Genomic DNA, 21,219 nt, shown 5'->3' with positions numbered 1-21,219 from the left:
TATTACAAATAAAATTTTGGAAACTCACAACTGTTTGCTGCTGGTATATAATAAATTAATTTTTAATGTTAATCTTGGCTACTACAACCTTTTATATTCCCTTACTAATTCTAGTAGTTATATTTTAGATTCCTTAGAATCTTCTACATTTAAAAAAACTTCGTTATCTGCAAATAGAGACAGCTTTAATTCTTTTCTGATCTTTATGCCTTTTATAATTTTTATCAACTTTTTGAAATTCTTCTTACCTCCAGTACAATGTTGAATAGACCTGGGAGAGCACTTGTCTTTGACATTCTCCCGATTGTAGGGGAAAAATCTAGTATGTTACCGTCAAGTATAATGTTTGCCATATGTTTTCTGTTGCTGCCCTTTATCAGCTTGGGGAAGTTCCCTTCTATCTTTAGCTTGCTGGAAATTTTTATCATAATTAGGCATTAGATTTTGTCAAATATTTTTCTGGATCTATTGAGATTATCATATTCTGCAAATTTGGTGAATTACTTGGAATGAAATAGTTTGTATATAATTGGTATTATTTCTCCACAAACTTTTTGATAGACTTCACCTGTGAAGTCACTGGGGCTTGAGGTTTTATTAATGGGAATAAAAGTTATTTAATAAATATTGGACTCCAGATTTTCATCTTGTGTTAATTTGATATTTTATAGTTTTTCATGGAATTGTTCCATTTCATCTAAGATGTCAGATTTACTGGCAAATTTGCTTATAATTTGCATGTTATCCTTTTAATTTTGTAATATCTATAACAATTTCTCCTATTCCTTTCTAGATACTGGTTATTAATATCTTACCTTCTTTTTGATCAGCCTAGCTTAGAGGTTTATCAGTTTTATCAGTCTTTTCAATAAATTAGCTTTTGGTTGTAGTATTTTCTCTGTTGTTTGCCTATTTTCTATTTCATTGATTTCTGCTCTTATCTTTATAATTTTCTTTCTTCTGCCTTCTTTGAGTTTACTTTGCCCTTTTGTTCTAGCTTCTGATAGTGGAACTTTAACTCATTAATTTTACCCTTTTATTCTTTTCTACTATGATTTCTTAAAGTCACTAATCTTCCACTATGACTTTACTTATATAACCAAGCTTTGATATGTTGCATCTTCATTATTATTCAGTTCAAAGTGCATTCTAATTTCTCTCCTATTACTTCTTTGATGCCTGAGATATTTTAATTTCCACGTATTTGGGAATTTTGCAGATATCTTTCTGTTATTGGAGCTGGACATTGTAAATGTTGTGCGGTTGAGTGTCTGGATTTTGTTGCCTTCCTTTAAGGAGTATTGAGGTCTGTTCAGACAGGCAGATTAGCTAATGGTAGGTCAACTGGATTCTTCTGAGACTTGTTTTTAGCTTTGCCTTGGCTGGCATAGAGAGGTCTTTACTCTAGGTCTAGTTTAGATGTGCTCCTAAGGTGTGACCATTCTGTGGTTTCTACTATATGCCTCAACTATTCAACAAGGTCTCTTCACTCTGGCTGTTTCTGAACTATAAACTCTCCCCACCCTGTGTTATCTCTGGGAATTGTTCAGCTTAGAGCACCCTAGTAGTTATTCTTTTCCTGTAGTGGTTTTTGTCCATCGTGTGGAAATCTGCCCTACACGTGTGCTGCTTAGGATTTATTCAGCTGGAAGCTCAAGGGGAGCCCTTGGCAGACTTTTTTAAAGCTATTTCTTCATACAGAAAGACCTTTTTCTCTAGTAATCTACTTTAGAAATTCTAGCAGCTTCAGCTTTCCTGAATGCCAATCTCTAATACCTTCAACTCAGCAAGACCACTTTGTTCTGTTTCACTTCCCACGCCACGTGATGACGTGTGGCTGGTGGCTTCTAGTTAGAAAGCCAGGGTCATCACAGTACTGTCCTCATTTGTTTACCTTCTTTCAGGGTTCACAGTTTTGCATTGCCTGGTCTCCAGTGTCTGACAACTACTGTTTCAGGTATTTTTCCAGTTTTGTTGTTTTAGTGGAAGGAAAGGATGGTACCAGTTAATCTGTTATGATTATGAGCAACAGTCCTCCCTATTTCTTTCAGGAGAAAGAAATTCACAGACTCAGAACGTTTCAGATGTCTTGGGTGGTAGCAATGGGTGAGCATGAAAAGCCAGAAGCAATCAACATTCCCATTTCTTCTGTATTGTTACTTTGATATATGTTCCAGCTCATTTCATTCAATTGTTGTACAACCCCTAAATCAGAACCTTCTATCCTGCAAGCCAGGCAAAACAAGTTTCAACTCATTAAAATATTTGCAAACATTTCCTTCCTTTCAATGGTAGATCTGTCTTTTTTGACTTTGATATTCCTATAGTGTATGTAAATGACATATTTCTGGTCTTCAAGAATCTTCCTATGATTTTAAAGGGTACCCCCCCCAAATGCTGGCCACAGACACAAAGGGTTACGATTACAGAACATATTTCAAAGCCAGTTGTTTTTGCCAATAACTGTGAAGGGTGAGATTTTATCCGATTTGCAAGCTAACAAGTTAGTTTACCACTGTTTCATGAATGCTGACAGGAGACACAAGACTCCTGGCTCAGAGATAAAAGACTTTATGTCTCAGAGAAAGCACAGTAGCCAAAGTGTCAGCATGTTGTCAGTTCTTGGAGCCCCAGTTGCCACTGGCAGATGCAGAGGATCAGATGGGTGCCTGCACATGTAGCAGGATCCATTACAGGAGATGAACAGTAAGCTTGGAGAACCCACTATTTTATAGCAAGTAGTAAGCAAGCCAGCTCTTTGTTCCAGAAGAAGGTATTACTTCATACCTCAAGGTTGCTTGCTGCATACACAACCTTGAGAAGTAGCCCAGGCAAAGAGTAGTAAAGGCCTTGCATTCTTGGCATACCCACTGAGACATGTATGAAGTGCCTCAGTCATTCAAGATATCCCCAAAACTGTAGACAGACAACACTGAATGAAGAGAATACCAACCTCTCAGTACTTTTCATTTGTTAGAGGGGACCAGACATTCTTTAGACAGAAATAATTCAAATAAGCCTGAGGCAGAAATGAAACCTGATATCCAGAGAGCAATGAAGCAGAAATAATTTAGAAACATACTCAGTAAGTGCAAAATGACTACCTTAGCACAGTTAGACTCACCCCAGAAGCCAAGGAAGACTGGTTTGGTCCTGAAGGGCTTATAAACTGAACCTCTCAGGTAATGCAACTTGGAAGCTCCAGTTGGTAAGTCTGTCAGAGCATCTTGGTGGGACCTCCATGTTAAAAGTCAAACAAAAAAACTTAAAATTTTTGGAGTACTGAGTGGAGTTTTGTCTGCAACAATAAAACATAGATGCAGGAGTCCTGCTTTCATAACAACGGGCTCCCAGAGAAGGAGAGAAGGCTATATTTGTAGGTCAAATATGACAGCCTGCAGGTCTGTTTGGATTACAGTTGAGTCCGATTTTTTTTTGACACAACTTTTAGAAACTATTTCATGTCAACTTTATTTCCATTTCCTGTTTAAGAGTCTGTGGAAGAACAGCTCAAGACCACTGAGTGGTTGTTCCTACCCAATCAGTGGCCTGGGCAGTGGGAGCTGCAGATCGGTCTTCAATGGCAGACTGGCGCTCCAGTCTTCAGTAGGGAACTGCTGAATAGGCATGAGGGCACTTGCATGCATTCAGAGCAGCCTGTGACCTGGGCTTGAGTACCAGTAAATCTGGGAGCTGGAGCACTCCATTCACCCTGAAATTCCTCCTTGATCACAGTGTTTTCAGCAGTGGCCTGCTCTTCCTATTCAATCTCTTCAAGATCTTTGTAGAAGTAGAGATCAAGCATACCCTCCCATGGGTGTTCATGAAGGATGGTGCCACACATGTGTAGAGGGTCCCGGGCCAGCACCCACCACATCAGACCCACTGAGTGAGCTCCCTTATTGTTGCACAGGATGGCAGTGTCCACATAGCACAGGGGAGAGTCTGTGTTACATAGAGCAATGGCAGGCAGGTTAACATAAGACACCTCTGTGAGAGGCTGGTGGTCAGCCCTTGGATCAATAACCACCAGAAGTCATGGCTCCTGGAAGGCTGCCTGGATCTGGTTAGTAAAGATTCCAGGAATGAAATGACAGTGATAGAAGTGGCTGTAATAGTAGCAGTGAACTTCAGCACATGTCACTGGCCAGTATTCCTGGAGGATGTGACACTGACATCAGCTGGGCCTTAGACAGCAACAATTGCACGAGCTGCCAGCTGAAGCTTCTCCCAGACTCTCTTCAGATTTATGATGTAGATGCCGTCACTTTTCCTTTTGTAGATATACTATTCCATTTGGAAGTCAATATTGGTGCCACATAAGTGGGTTCCTGCTGCAAGGAATTTGAGGCCATTCTCCATTTACAGGATGACAAGGGCTCCAGACATTGTGAAAACTGTCCTTTAAGTTATGACAGGAACCCAGAATGACGCCGCTGTCTGGACCCCTCTCTGGGTAGCGCAGAAAGGCTGTCAGTTTTAGTAAAGACAAGAAATTCCTGTCTTTGATAACGAAAATCAGGATTTGGTTTATTTCAGGCTGTGAAAGTTTTAGAATGTTTTTTGTAGTTTATGGCTTTTCAGGAATGTAAGTCTTTAAGAAATGGAAAAATTTCCTGGGCTATGTAATGGAACACAACTAGGCTAAGAACAAAATGTCATTTTCACTTTTATGCTGTAAACATTTAACCTATTGTCTCATCTAATACTCTCATTATCTACTTGAGGGAGGATTTAATTGGATCGTTTACTGACCAGGAAACTGAGATTCAGAGAAAATCAGTCACTTTCTCAAGATAATGTGACTAATAATTAACTGACCAAGGAGTCGAATCCAGAGCTGCCTGACTCCAAAGCCCATGTCCTCTTCCCATGCCACCACACATCCTCCCTGTTGACACGTGTTTAGTTTCAAGAAAGAAATAAGCCAGTGAAAGAATAAGGAGCAATTGTGCAGGAAGAAGACTAAATGGAAAACCTTTGTTCCAATGTCTGCATACTTTGAACACTTAATGCTCGAGAAAACCATACTCGTAAACTCCACATAGAATGTGTGTTTTCTTGAAGTCATGTTTCCAGTGTAGGGTACTGTTCAGAGTTGGTACCAAAAGTCAGAGCAGGCCTGAGAACTTTATGTTTTAGGGGCTCCCAAAATTGAGGGTGCCTTGATTTTCTGGACAAAAACTTATTTGAGTCTTTATTCTTTTTAAAGATTGGCACCTGAGCTAACAACTGTGGCCAATCTTTTTTTTTTTTTTCTGCTTTATCTCCCCAAATCCCCCCTGGTACATAGTTGTATATCTTAGTTGCAGGTCCTTCTGGTTGTGGCATATGGGACACCGCCTCAACGTGGCCTGACGAGCGGTGCCATGTCCACACCCAGGATCCGAACCCTGGGCCGCTGCGGCGGAGCACGAGAACTTAACCACTCGGCCACAGGGCCAGCCCCTATTTGAGTCTTTAAATTGCAGTGAAATGGAAATCTTGAGATTCCAATAGACAAACTCCAAACCGAGTGGGATGTGTTTTACTCCCCATCACATCCGGTGGCTAAATAGTTTCCCTGAACCACCTACACTGCTTCTGGAACTCTACCTGAAGGATAGAACCCAGACCCAGAACCACGTGGCTCACTTAGTGTTTGGGGCCAATGGGAGGAGTCTGTCCCTGACCTTGCACCAAGGCCTCTGTAAGTGATATCAGATGACTTGTCTGACAAAGAGAGAGAGAGAATCAACCCTTTTCATTACATTCCCTGAGACAGAGATTCTGGGCTCAGTAATGAAATTTGGATTCAGTTTGCTTTTGCCTAATTTAGAGTACAAATGACTAAGGTTCCCCTTAATCTGTTTATAACAATCAAAAAAGCAGGAAAGTTTCTAAAAAAGGATCCCATAGGTAGGACTAATATCCAGTATCATGAATTCATCGTCAGTTCATTGTATAACCTATATTTCAGGAATATAGTGTGAACACTGGCTATAATCTGTTAGTCCCATTTATTCTGTAAGAAGGAAAAATAATTGATACCGGGAGTTTCAGGCTTTACTTGAGAATTTTCCCAAGGATGTCTCATAACACCTTCCTCTTCTGGAGGCCATGTATCTCTTGATGTCTGCTAAGAGGGAAGCCCAGCACCAAGTGGATTGCAAATGCAGATGTTTGCAAATTGATGATCCTTCTTGGTTTAATTTAATAATAGTTTTCAAAATCAATGAATGTCCCTAGGGAGTGGCTTGCCTGTCTGATTTTCCTGGCCCTGGAACCTGAACAAGCCAGGCAGCTGGTCCCTCCTCCTGGATCTGCCAGGGCAGGTTGTGGTGTGAAGGACCGGAGTTCACAGCTGCAGGAAGGTAGTGGCAAGTGAGGAACAAGCTAGCTGTGACATGGAGGGTCCCAGATGGCCCAAATCCCAGGTGGTAGTGGGATCTTGATTGTCATTTGTCAGCCCAGATGTTGACAGAAAGCTGTCTGCTTGTGTCACTGTCCATCAGACACAATTACTGAATTTTTGAGATGCGCTCTGCCTTTCTGGAGTAAGAGGATGTGGCATTTGAAATGTGAGGCTGCTATTTTGCAATTTAGAAGTGAGTGAGCAGCTGCCAATTATCTGTGACTTGGGTAAGAAAGAAAATCCAACTTTATTAGGGAGTTGACCTGGGTTGGTAATTAGGTGGCACCACTAGGAAAGAAATAATCAAATATTTAAATATGTCTGTGTGAGGAATCTTTTTCCCCTTCTTCCATTCCTCTTTCAGATTTGTGACTTGGTGATCTCCAAGCTGGATTAGGTTACATGTAGATAATCTCCAGTAATCTCAGAGACCACTGTGAAACCCAATACATTTAAATTCATTGTACTTTTGAAGCAGTGGGGACATTTAATAATGACAGATATCAACAGAGAAAAAGCATTTTAATTAAATGGATTTAAGGCAATATCTACGAAGCAGTGACTATGTACCAAATATGTGCAAGGTTTACATCTCATTCATTCATTTAACAAATATTTGAGAGTCTGTTATATGTCAAGCACTTATTTATGGGCTGAAGATACAGTGCTGAGTAAATAGAAGTCCTTACAATTATATAGCTGACATTTTAAGAGAAGGACATAAACAATAAATAGATGAACATATATAGTGAGTTGTGTGTGATAAGTGCGGAAAAAAATAAAGGAAAGAGGGAAAGAGGCAGAAAATGGCTGGGGAGGAATTGTGTGTACCATTTGTAGGTTCTTTTGGGGGGAAAGTCTTACTGATAAGATTACATTTGAGGGGAGAACTGCAGTGGACAAGTGGAGGAGCTGTGTGTGTGTGTCTGGGCTAAGGGGGGTCCAGGCATTGGAACAGAACTATGAAGACCCTGAGGCAGGATGTGGCACTAGGAACAGAGGGCCTAGAGAAACGAGGGAGGAGAGTGGTGAGATCAGAGAACCAGAGGCCAGATCGGGGAGACATTGGAGGCCATGGTGAGGATCTTGGTTTTATTCTGAGGGAGATGCACAGCATCTTAGGGCTTGAAGCAGAAGGCCAGCACTGTCTGAGCATTATGTAATTTTTACATAGTTTCTAAAGGTATGTTTTTATACTTTCTCTCATTGTAATTATCTCAGCAGCCCTGTGAGGTTGGTATATTATAATTGTTTATTCCCATTTTAAGCAAAGACACTAAGGCTCATAGATATAAAGGAAATTGCCCAAGCAATAAAAAGAAAATGCAAGGCTCCTGTTCTTTCAACTGCTTTCAGATGGCCCCTTCACTCTTGATTAGCAGACATTTAATCTTAAGAAAACTCACATCTTTAATTGGGATGATATCACAAACATGGGAAAGCCAACTTTTATCAGTATTTCACTAATTGAAAAAAAAAGACACGGGTGGACTTTATTCTGGCAGCTTTTGAATCATGGGAAAGTTTCTCCACCCTTTTTATTTTGAAAAAACTTCCAACTTACAGAGAAGTTGCTTAATCATAACAGAGAACTTCTGAATACCCTTTAAACAGATTTATTGATTTCTAATATTTTGTTACATTTGATTTATCTATTTATCTGTATATGTGTATGCATATATATAAACATATTATCATTTTTTCTGAACTATTTGAGAGTAATTTGCATATGTTGTGCTCCTTTACTTTTTTTTTTTAAGATTGGCACATGAGCTAACATCGGTTGCCAATCTTCTTTTCTTTCTTCTTGTTTTTCCCTCTTCTTCTCCTCCCCAAAGCCCCCCAGTACATAGCTGTATATTCTAGATGTAGATCCTTTTGGTTGTGGCATGTGGGATGTTGCCTCAGCACGGCCTGATGAGCAGTGTCATGTCTGCGCCCAGGATCCGAAGTGGAGAAACCCTGGGCCACCAAAGCCGAGCCCCTCGTTGACTCTTTAGCACTTCACCAGATATAGTCCATGAACAAGAATACTGTCTTATGTAACCACAATAGAATTACCAAATTCAGGAACTTAACATCCATATGATATGTATATTTAATCTACAGTGTATAGTCTAATTTCATAAATTGTCCCAATAATGTCCTTTATAGCGTGTTTTTCTCTCTCCCGTACTGGATCTGGCCCAGGATCGTGTGTTGTGTTTAGTTGTCATGTTTTTTTAGTCTCCCTTAATTTGGAACAGTTCCTTACCCTTTTCCTTTCTTTCATGACACTGAGATATTTGGAGACTAGGAACCGGTTATTTTAACAGAATATCCCCTGATTTGTTTTTTTCAGATGTTTCCTCGTGAAAAGATTCAGGTTATGCATCCCCAGTCAGAAAATCACCAAAGTGACATTGTGTCTTTCCAGGATATTACAGTAGGGAGCCCTGAGATCTATCTCCCCCTCATTGGTAATGCTAATTTTAATTACCAGGTCAAGCTGTTTTCCAGTTTCTCCCCTGTAAAGTCGCTATGCTTTCCGTGTTAGATGTAACTAATAAGTTGTCTGTTTGAAGGCACTTTGAATTCCTCATCAAACAGCCCAGATTTGGTATCCATTTATTATCCATTGCTTTGGAAAGACATTTGGGTTTTTTGTATATTAGCCTTTTATCCTGCAGTCTTGCTAGGTCACTTAGTTCTTGTAGTTTTGTTTGTTTGTTTGTTTGTTTTTGTGGATTCTTAGGATTTTCTACATAAGTGATGATATTATGTTGTCTGTGGTTAGAGACAGTTTTATTTCTTCCTTTCCTATCCATATGCCCTTTATTTGTTTTTTCCCTTGTCTTATTGCACCATCTAGGACCTCTAGGACAAGGTTGTATAGAAAAAATGAGAGTGGACATCTGTGTCTTGTTCATGATCTTGGGGAAAGCATTCAGTTTTCACCAGGTTAACTCTAGATTTTTTGTAGATGTCCTTTATCAAGTTGAGGATAGTCCTTTCTAGTTCCAATTTGCTGATAGTTTCTATCTTGAATTGTTTCATGAAATGCTGTTTCTAAATCTATGGAGTTGATTGAATCATTTTTATTTTTAGTCTGTTAATATGGTGAATTAAATTTATTGATTTTTGAGTGTTAAAACAACTTTGAATTTCTGAGTTAAGCCTCATTGTCATGAGATACAATCCTTTTTATATATTGCTAAGTTAGATTTGCTGGAATTGATAAGTAATTTTTATGTCTATGTTGATTATGTATTGTTTTACAGTTTTCTTTTTTTATTGAGATATAATTGATATATAACATTATATGTTTCAGATGCACAACATAATGATTCAATGTTTGTATACAGTCATGCACCACATAACAACATTTTAGTCAATGACAGCCTGTGTATATGACAATGGTCCCATAACCATAGTATCATAAAGCCTAAGTGTGTAGTAGGCTATACCATCTACGTTTGTGTAAGTATACTCTATGGTGTTTGCATAATGATGAAATTGTCTAATGACACATTTCTCAGAATGTATCTAGATCATTCATCAGTGCATGACGGTATATTGCAAAATGTTCACCACAATAAGTCTAGTTAACATTTGTCACCACCCATAGTTACAGTTATCTTTTTCTTGTGGTGAGAACTTTTAAGATCTGCTCTCTTAGCAATATTCAAATATACAATATGGTATTATTAAGTGTAGTCACCATGCTGTACATTACATCTCCAGGACTTATTTATTTTATAACTGTAAGTTTTACCTTTTGACCACTTTTACCCATTTTACCCACCCTCCATCCCCTGCTTCTGGGCAACCAACAATCTATTTTCTGTATCTATGAGTTCAAGTTTAATTTTTCTTGTTTTTTTTTTTTTGTTTTAGATTCCACATATAAGAGAGATCATACAGTATTTGTCTTTCGCGGTCTGATTTATTTCACTTAGCGTAATACCCTCAGAAACCATCCATGTTGTCACAAATCGCAAGATTTCCTTCTTTTTTATGGCTGAGTAATATTTCATTGTATGTACATACCACATTTGCTTTACTTATTCATCCATTGGTGGATGCTTAGGTGGCTTCCAGGTCTTGGCTATTTTAAATAATACTACAATGAACATGGGGTTACATATGTCTTTTCAAGTTAGTGTTTTCATTTCTTTCAGATAAATACCCAGAATTGGAATTGCTGGTAGTTCTATTTATAACATTTTGAGAAACCTTCAAGCTGTTTTCCATAGTGGCTGTACCAATTTACATTCCCACCCACAGACCCCAAGTGTTCCCTTTTCTCCACATCCTCACCAACACTTGTTGCTTCTTGTCTTTTTGATAATAGACACTCTAACAGATGTGAGGTAATATCTCATCGTGATTTTGATTGGCATTTCTCTGATGATTAGTGATATTGAGCATCTTTTCATGTACCTGTTGGCCACCTGTATGTCTTCTTTGGAAAAATGTCTATTCAGACCCTCTGCCCATTTTTTTAATTGAATTGTTTGTTTCTTTGCTATTGAGTTGTATGAGTTCTTTGTATATTTTAGATATTAACCCTAATCATATATATGATTTGCAAATATTTTCTCCCATTCGTTAGGTTGCCTCTTCATTTTGTTGACAGCTTCTTTTGTTGTACAGAAGCTTTTTAGTTTGATATAGTCCCTCTTGTTTATTTTTGCTTTTATTGCCTTTGCTTTTGGTATCAAATCCAAAAAATCATCCCTAAGACCAATGTCAAGGAGCTTACTGCCGATGTTTTCTTCTAGGAGTTTTATAGTTTCAGGTCTTACATTCAAGTCTTTAATCCATTTTCAGTTAATTTTTGTGTGTGGTGTAAGAAAGTAGTCCAGTTACATTCTTTTGCATGTGACTGTCCAGTTTTCCCAACACCATTTATTGAAAAAGTTGTCCTTTCCCCATTGTATATGCTTGGTTCCTTTGTTGTAAATTAGTTGACCATATATGTGTGGGTTGATTTCTGGGCTGCCTGTTCTGTTCCTGCTTTGTAGTTTTCTTAATGTCTTTGTCTGGTTTGAGTATCAGAGTGATACTGTTGTTATAAAATGCTATAAAATGAGTTGGGCAGGTTCTCTAATCTTCTATTTTTGTGAACTGTTTGTATAGAATTTGGCATCATTTCTTCCTCAAATGTTCGTTAGAATTAACAACTAAAGCCAAATGGGCCTTGAGTTTTCTTTGTGAGAAGATTTTTAACTACAAAGTCAATTTATTTAATACATGTAAGTCTGTTTAATATATCTACTGTATGTTGAGTGAACTTTATTTATGTCTGTCATGGAATTTTTCCATTTCATTCAGGTTGTTAAATTGGTTGCCATTAAATTGTCCAGAATATTCTTTTATGTTGGTATGATCTGTAATGATGCTCCTTCTCTCATTTCTAATATTGGTAATAGGTCTTTTTTTTTCTTAATTAGTCTAGCTAGAGGCTTATCAACTTTATTGATCTTTTCAATGAAACAGCTTTTCGTTTCACTCCTTTTTCTCTATGTCATCCATCTATTGTATTGATTCTTGCTCTTGTCTGTGTTATTTTATTCCTTTGATTCTCTGATTACTCCTCCCTCTCTACATTCTTAAGGTAGAGGCTTAGATCATTAATTTCAGTCCTTTCATGTTTTTCTAATATATGCAAATAGTACTACACACTTTTTTCTACACAATGCTCTAGCTGCATCCCAAAAATTTTGGTATTTCTCTTCCTTGGCATATAGTTCAAAATAATTTGTATTGTTATTTCTTCTTTGGCCTATGGATTTCTTTGCTGATCCATGGATTATTTGGAAGTATATTGTTTAATTTCTAAACATTTGGAGAGTTTCCATATATCTTTATGTATTCTAGTTGAATTCTTTGAGTTCTGAGAACATGGTTTGTATATCAGTAGTTTCAAATTTGTTGGAGTTTGTTTTATGGCTCACAGTATGGTCTATCTTGGTGAATGTTCCATGTGCTCTTGAAAAGAATATGTGCTCTGTTTTTCTTGCATGGAGTATTCTCTGAATACCAGTCAGGTCAAGTTTATTTATCCTTAGCGATTCTTGGCCTACTTGTCCTATCAATTATGGAGAGAGGAGAGTTGGAATTACCAACTATAACTGGATTTGTCTACATTATAGCTCCTTATGTTGCTTTGCTATATGAAAGTTGATATTCTATTGAGTGTATGTGAGGTTATGCTTCAGATAATGACTCAAGAAAGCTAAAGTAAAAACTACAAGTTTCTAGGAGTGAGCTGTTTTTCGATTTTTTTCCTCTTATGAGAAAAACTCATACTTCATTTAAACCCAGCTGGAGCATGGCTGCTCCATGCTTCCCTGCTCTCAGTATTTATTATAGTAACTATATTCTCTGGTCCCTGTTTCCTGCTGAACATGTGCACAAAATATCTGAATACTACTGAAATATTTATGGATGAAATGACATTATGTCTGGGATTTGCTTTAAAATGTCCAGCCAAGAAAACGAAAGATACTGGCAGCAGAAATGAATTGAGGTTGACAAAATCCTAGTAAATTTTGAATCTTGATGATAAAAATCTTTATATTAATCTATGTACTTCATGTACATTTTAAAATCTTCATAATAAAAGTCAAAAATACCATAGATGGAAAAGTCCATAAAAATAAAATTTGGGGTATCAGGAGGTACAAACATTCTCCAGAAAACAAATCTCATTTACCTACAAGTTGATGTGTCTCCTGGCTGTCTGAGATGTATTATGAAGAGTTTTGGAGCTGCATTGAAATGCCCTCTTACTATTGCAATGAGAATGGCAGGAAGCTGGAGCGGCTGAGCAATAGAACTTGAGAATCTTTATAACCTGGGTTTTACCGCATTTGGCCAAAGCAGGACATGTTTATTTAATAAGAGGACAATCATCTTTCAGCATTACTATTTGCATTTTCTCCCTCCCCTCATTCTTCTTTAAAGTACTTTCAAATACTTTGGCTCTCTTGGGAATGTCAAAGGGACTTATGTCGTATTATAAGTTAACAAAGAAAATGTTTAAATATTTTGTAAAATTTTTAAATTTACTTATTCATTAAAAAATTGTCAGCACACTGTGTTGATGATGATCTGGGGAAATAGGCATTATCATATCCTGTGGAGTGTAAATTGTTACAGCCTCTATAGAGGGTAATTTGTCAGTATATTTCAAAATTAAAATGGACCCATCTTTTGTCTCACTTCTAGGAATTTAACCTACAAATATGCTTATAAATGGGGAAAATGAAATTTAAGAAAATATCAAGTCATTGTTTGTAATAGCAAAATACTGAAAACTCCCAAAACGCCCATCATTAGGCTATTGATGATTTGGCTTTCCTGGGAATTTCATTAAATGATCTGAGTTCAGAGCAGATCGTTAAAAGAACAGGGCAGATCACAAGGGTGAGGGTAAGATCACCATGATCTTATGTTCCCTGTGGTCGAAGGAAAACACCTGCTTTTTGTAACAGGCCGACCGAATCCTGGACCAGTCTAGGGGTGGCAGGGGCAAAACTCAGGAAAATGCGGTTGAGGGGGAGAAGGAAGTAAAAGCAGGGGAGACATTTGAGTGGTGGTGACATCAAGGAGGAAATGAGAGTTTCTGTGGCTTCTAGAACTTTCTTGGCCAAATAGAACGGATCCTGGGAGGCTATTCTTTGTAGGCCTAAAACTGTTTCTCCCATTAGTGATCAATGTTACCTAACCAGAGCTCTTAAGAGACATGATCCCTCTGTTTTCATGTTCTCAATTCAATATTCATTTATTCCTGTTTCTCTTTCTTCCTTCATCTCTTTTCCTTTGTTTATACTACAAATGTTTTTAAGCACCTTTGTGAGCTTGCCGTATTATAGATCCCTGCTCTCGTGATGAGACCATCTCCTGAACGTAACTTCTGCCCAAGCAGCCGCTTCACAGAACCCCTCTCAACTGGAATAATTTTCAGTTTGCTCATATTCCATTTGAAAGTTTATTTTTCACTATTATTTTTGAGATGAAAATAATATTAATACAAACTGCTGTTAGCATTTTGGCCTAAATATTTTCAGCATTTTTGTTTTGTATCCATTTCTAATATTTGTATTATTTTCTATCTTACTATTTTCATTTAACATTCTATCATATGCATATTTCCATGTTTGTTAGAATTTATAAATATCTTAAAAATATATAAGTAACATTCCACAAATGAATTCCTATAGTTTACTTAACCAATCCCCTATACTAGGACAATTAAATTGTTTTTGCTTTTTTATTACAAATAATATTTTTTCTATTATAATTAGTTCTAGTGGCATTTTTATGTTATAAATAAAGAAATGTCGTTGGGCCTGTAGCTTTTGGATGGTTGCATTCAGATCAATCCCCTGAAGTTGAACGAATGTGCCAAAGGATGTGCACTTTGGTTTCTTGCTCTAGTACATTCTGCCAGATTGTTTTCCGAAACACATGTTCTGGTTTATGATGACTCCAGCAGTGTTTGAGTGTGTGGTTTCACTGAAACCTCATCAAAACTGCATGTGGTAGGTAGGTTTGACTAATTCAGTTGTGCTAAAAAATGGCATATCATTTTATTTTGCATTTCATTGCCTTCTAGTAATGTGAAATTGAAGGGTATTTTGTTCAAATACCAGAATTTGATTTTGGGATGCTGGGTGGCATCGTATTTCTGCCATCGCGAGACGGTCTACTCAGGTGGCGGCAGTCATCAGAGCTGCGCAAAGTATTCATTCTGCTTTGCTCCTTCTAGCCATGTGGTAGGATTCTACTTCCCTTCTCCCTTGAAGTCAGACATGGACACATGACTCACTTTGGCCAATGATGTCAGCAAGAGAGACATGTCGCTTCTACCTAAGGATTTTACACGCCAGTGTGAGAATCACTAGGTTCCTGTTTTCTTGCAGCTGTAATCCTGGGCACTTGGGCCTGTGTCCTGGGGTGAGGATGAAGCGAAGGCCCTGTACTGACTTCTGATGAATATGTAGCATAAAGAGGAGCAAATGTTGTTCTAAGCCACTGAGATTTGGTGATTGTGTGTTAGGAACCGTACGTTACCTGCCTGTCCCGTCTGATTTGCCCAGTGGCGCTGGTCCTCCTGCCTGCATCACTGTGCCATTGCACCGGTGTGCAGGGCCACTTCAGTACCACAGAACACGCAGCAGATCTTGGAGTCAGGTACTTTTCCAAACAAGGAAAGAGTTTGGTGGTATTTATGTATAATCCACTCAATTCCAAGCAACAAAGTCAGTGACAACATTATGCCATCTGCCAGCTCAAATTATTTTTGTCGTCTCAGATTAAAAATTCTGTTTTAATATTCAGCAGGGAAATGACTTAATGTGGGTTGGCTTCGGGCAACTTTTCAAAAATTGCTTTTCCTTCACGACAGACCCGTAAAAGCTGATAAAAAGAGCTAACATTTATTGATCATTCATTATGCTTCAGGGACTCTGCCAACAGAATTTCTTTCATTCCTCCTTGCAACATGATGAAGTCAGGGCTATAGTCATCCCTGGTTTACAGATGAGGAAACTGAGGCTCAGGGTGAATGTCACTTGTCAAGGTCATTCGCTTGTTATCAGGAGTTCTAGGATTTGAATCCAGGTCCCTGGGGCTGTGCACCAGCCACTACGTGACAGGGGCCATAGTGGTTCCTCCTAGACTTTCTCAGGGCCCCAAATTTGGCCCATTTTGGTCCTGCCAGGCCTTGTCTTTACTGCTGTCATCTTTCCCTCTCACCTGCCTTTGCCATATTGTGATCAAAGATTTTATCTTCTGTATGATTTTGTTCAACCAACCCTTAGCAAAAGAGGCTGCACAGCTCGAGACACAAAATCCAAAAAGCGCTAGTTGCTGCCCTCAGGAATTATGCTCTAGAGCAACACCCATGGATAGAAACACCATGTGAGCCACAAATGCAAGCCACAGATGTACTTTGAAAAAATACATTTTTTATCAGAAAATATTCTGTGCATAGAATTTACCATCTTACTCGCTTTTAAGTGTGCAGTTGAGTGGCATTAAGTACATTCATATTGTTTTGCAACCATCACCACCGTCCATCTCCAGAACTCTTTCCACATTGCATAATTTTAAATGTTCTAGTAAACACGTTTTTTTAAAAAGCCAAAAGAAACAGGTAAAATTAATTTTAATAATATAGTTTAACCCAGTAAATACAAAATGTTATAATTTAAACATGAAACCAAGATAGACAATTATTAATGAGATATTTTACATTCTTTTTCTTTTGTACCATGTTTTTGAAATCTCATAGATTTTATTTTATGCTTAATAACACATCTGAATTTGAGCTAGCCACTCGTCAAGGACTCCATTGCCCTATGTGGCTAGCCACTGTCCTATTGCACAGCTCGGGTCTGGAGGGAAAGATAAAGGCACAGACTGGTTATTTCAAGGTAAGGAGGAGAATGATAGGATGGAATGTCCATGGGACACATAAATCAAAATATGCTGGCAGCCGGCCCTGATAGCCTAACGTTTAAAGTTCAGCTCTCACTGCTTCGGCAACCCAGGTTCATTTCCCAGTCGTGGAACCACACCACCCGTCTGCCAGTTGCCATGCTGTGGCAATGACCCACACAGACGAACTAGAAGGACTTACAACTAGGATATACAACCACGCACTGGGGCTTTGGGGAGAAAAAAAGAAAAAAAGAGGAAGATTGGCAACAGATGTTAGGCCAGGGTGAATCTTTCCCTGCAAAAATTTTTTAAAAAACATGCTGGGGAGGAAGAGAACCATTTCTACCGGGACTTCTGATCAGTGAAACACAGAGGCCAGCTGCTCGGGGGATGGAGGGGATAGGAGGAAGGCTGAAACTGTGTTTAGGTTCTTGGAGGAAGGGAGGAAGAGACGGTCCAAGTTCTGGAAAGCCCTCTCTCCATCAGTTACCATCATCACCCCAAGATCATTGAAAGGGACTTGCCTCTGCAATCTGTACCAGGTCCCACTGGCCCCGGGCTCTGCCAGCCAAGAGGGGCATCTCCATGGCAGGACAGGCATGCCCAGAGGTGACATAGCATCTTTGTTAGTACAGCAAAGGGACACTTAGCCCAGCCTGGAGCTTTCGGAAGGCTTCCCGGAGAAGGTCTTGGACTGGGCAAAGAAGAGTGAAAAAGATGAGATCTAAGATGCAGAGGACGGCCATGCAAGGCATTGCCTGCAGTTCCCTGTGCTGAGCAGAAAATGCAAGGCAGGGCGGGTGATGGGAGATGTGGCTCAGCAGGCAGGATGGGACCCTGTCATGAAGAGGCTTGAATGGGAAGCCAAGGAGTGTGGATTTTATTTGTGTGACCCTCTGCAGCTTTACAATGTCCTTTCATCTACACTAGGTCACATGGGAACAGTCTTGGTCCTTGAGGTAAGCATTTGTGGCTGAGGCTGCTGATGGCCTCCTCATTCTATTCTCTCCTTTCACATGATCAGAAGTCCTGTATTATTAGGAGAGGTGATGCGTGGAGCTATAGTGTGCACCTCCCAGCCAGCCTTGCAAATAAAGATGGCGACTGAAATGTTGGATAGGGTTTCGGGGAAATCTCCTTAACAAGGGGTGATTCAGATAGGAAGTGTGCCATTATCCATTTCCTCTTTCAGCTTCTTGCTGCCTGGAATGTAGACATGATTGTTGGAGCTGCAGCAGTCACTTTGTGACTATGAGGCCCCCTGAGGATGGAGAATATGCTCTAAACACATTAAAGGAGAAAGATACATGATCCCTGTGTCCATATGACTGTGGAACTGATACACCAGCCCTGAACTGCCTAATTCTGGACTTCTTTCATATAGGAGAAAAACAAATCACTCTCTCGTTTAAGCCACTTTTATTTGGGTTTTTTGTCGTTGTTGTTATATTCAGGTAAACCTAATCATGACTCAGGATACATAACCTATAAATTAACTCTATTAGTTAATTTTGCAAAGGAGTTTACCGAGGATCTGAAAAATTAAGTGACCTGATAACGATCACTCAGGGAGTAGTAGTGTCAGAGACTAAACTGAAGGCTGAAGGTTCCGGCCTCAAAGCCTATGCTTTATTTATATACCACTTGGTTTTCCAAGGATGTGATTTCTGCTACCTGTCCCCCTCCTGTTGCTGTACGTTGTTAGGGTAGCTGTCATGCAGAACAGTGACTGTAGAGTTCCAGGTCAGCATTAGTGCTGTCTTGTATGGCGGATCTGGTGAGAACTGGTATTGTGACCACTTTGTGCCAGCTCCTCCTTGGGCATGGGTGTCCTTTGCTTGACCATCTGGCAGGAGGTCCATAAAACATCAGGGCAGGTGGTAACCATCTCCTGTGCTGTCTGGAGCCCCCTACCCGGGACTGGTGTCTTGCCTTTAGGGATCCCCCTGGCTGTTGCCACCAGGTTGTCCTGGCTGGGCTGAGGAAGGCTCAGCCAGGCCCTTCTCATCCTGCAGGACCACGATTGAGCAGGCATCGGCTTGCCCCTCTCCCTTCCTGCTGTCTGCCTCCTGACTATGTAACTGCCCAAGGAGCATCCTTAGCAGAGGGGGGGTGACACTCAAATTTGTCAGTTCTGCAACTTGTTGGCATCTCTACAGAGAGCCCGGCGGGAGAGGAGGTTGCTGACTCAAGGCTGAATGTGATTTTCACATCATCTGCAGAGCTCAGTCATCCGCAAGATCCATATTACTTGCAAGTTGGCCAAATCAATCGACGGTTTATTGAGCATCGTCACTGACCTTCAGAACGACCATCAGCTCTAGCAAATGGGCCTGAGCCAGGCGCCTTGTGGCTGCCTCGCTGATTCCAGGTGTGGCCGGGTTGTAGCCATAGCCTTTGGGATGGGGGTCCTTCTGAGCTGAACTGAGCCTCATCATTCTGTGATTTCTCTGGCTTTGTGTGCCAATCTGCCTGCACAGCTGGGCAGAGAAACGTGTCTGCTTCTTAGCTATGTATCTGGAGATGGGGTGAGTAAATTTTCTCCTATAAAGGGCCTGATGGTAAATATTTTAGGCTTCAGGGGCCATACGGCCTTTGTTATAACTACTCCACTCTGCCGTTGTAGCATGAAGCAGCCGTAGACAGTATGTAAAAGAATGAGTGTGGCTGTGCCCCCATAGAACTTAATTTATAGGCACTGAAATTTGAATTTCATATAATTTTCATTTGCCACAAAATGTTATTCTTGTTTTATTTTTTTTGAACTATGTGAAAATGTAAAAACCATTCTTGGCTCATGGGCTTTAAAAAAAACCAGACCAGAGGCCAAATCTGGCTCATGGGTCATAGTTTGCCAACCCCTGATCTGGAGGCAAGGGAGTGTAATAGTTAAAAGCATGACTTTTGGGGTGCAAATCCTGGTGCTGTCACCAATCGGCTGTGTCACTTAATAGTGGTTACTTCATCTTTCTCAGCTTCAGTTTCCTCACAGTGAAATGGGGACCATTCCAGTACATACCCCAGGGGGCTGCTGGTCGATGAAATGAGATAATGGATGTAATGCATATAGCCTAGCACACTGTACGCATCCACGATGGGCCCAGTGCTGGGCTAGTCACTACGGGAGATCTGAAGATGAACCAGACACAGCTGCGCTCTCCAGGGGTTAGGAGTCTAGCAGGAGGCAACCGTGTGCCCCGGTAACTGTCATACACACAGCAGAGTGATCATGGCAGTATGAACAGCAGGGACAATTTGTCATCTCCATGTTTGCAGTGCTGCTTCTGGGGGTTTTGAAATGATCAAAGAAAGAGCAGACCCACCTGGGACTGCCACAGTGAGGCCACTCCATGCACCTCTGTTAGTCCCTTGCAGCCCGCAGTGATGCAGCAGCATTTGAAGCCCAGCTTCCCATCACCCACGCCACACTCCTGCTCTTCCCTCTGCTCGCAGTCCCTCAGCAGCTGCAGGGGTAGACTTGCCACTTCCTGTCCTTTGTAATGTGGCCCAATTGAGCTTCTGGCTGATATCTCCTTGTCATTGGTGAATTTCTGCTAAATGGAAGTCATTCTAATAAAATGTGTAGAGTTTGTCTATCTCATTTGCTAGCAACATGAGAAATATAATTGTTGTTTTTCTGTGTTTGCATTATTTTAACTTCCACTTAAAAACCAATTTTGCCCTTACTTCTAAGATTACTGGTTCTGCCTAATCTGGCCTCCAGCTAGAATCCTAACTGGGGACCACCCAGGCTGTACTCTTATCGTCAGTTAGGGGATTTCTTTAACTCAGCCCTTAAAGCAAAAGATAACAAAGCAACTTGTTGTGAATAACTGGAACCTCCAGATGGTTTTAGCAGCATACAGCTTTCTGCGTGGTCTTCTTTTACATAACATATAAATTACAGACTCACTTCTGAGACTGTAATAATAAATGGTGATATTCACATGCTAACAGCGGATCTCACCTCCAGAGGAATCCATAGCTCCATTAGCAATGGTGCTGATCCTTTCAATTCATTTCCTGGCATCTTCCTGGATCCACATCCCCCGGGCCTCCTTTCGTGTCCCATGGTGCTCGTGTCCTGTGCGCTTCCATGCCTAAATGACCTCTCACGCTCTTGAATCATGTATTTTATAGCAATTGCAGAGCTTTCTATGTGTCTTGACTGCAGTGACTCAAGTTCGAGCTTTTAAAGCAGTGATCTTCCCAGTCTTCCTTTTTGCAAACCCTTTAGGAGGGTCCTTTTCTTCCTATTCGCTTTAAAAGGCCTGCTGCAGCTGCCAATAACCTTGAGAATTACTTCTCTCATTTTTGCGTTGCTACAGTTCCTTTTTACTCTGTCCGCTCTTTGATCTATCTTCTCCTGTGACAGCAGGAAGGGTTTTTGA

The 21,219-nt window shown here is 40.0% G+C and overlaps 1 protein-coding gene and 1 pseudogene across 4 annotated transcripts in view; one reads left to right on the top strand and one right to left on the bottom strand.

Annotated features, from left to right (window-relative positions):
* The window catches only part of LOC106824262 (histone-arginine methyltransferase CARM1-like), a 255,969-nt gene that overhangs the window by 103,514 nt on the left and 131,236 nt on the right, over positions 1-21,219 (top strand). The gene's annotated exons all lie outside the window — the stretch shown is intronic.
* Positions 3,511-4,389, bottom strand: LOC106824274 (small ribosomal subunit protein uS2-like; annotated as a pseudogene).

Source organism: Equus asinus, chromosome 23 (genome assembly GCF_041296235.1).
Source record: "Equus asinus isolate D_3611 breed Donkey chromosome 23, EquAss-T2T_v2, whole genome shotgun sequence".
Classification (NCBI taxonomy): Eukaryota; Metazoa; Chordata; class Mammalia; order Perissodactyla; family Equidae; genus Equus; species Equus asinus.
This window is presented reverse-complemented; position numbering and strand designations above follow the sequence as displayed.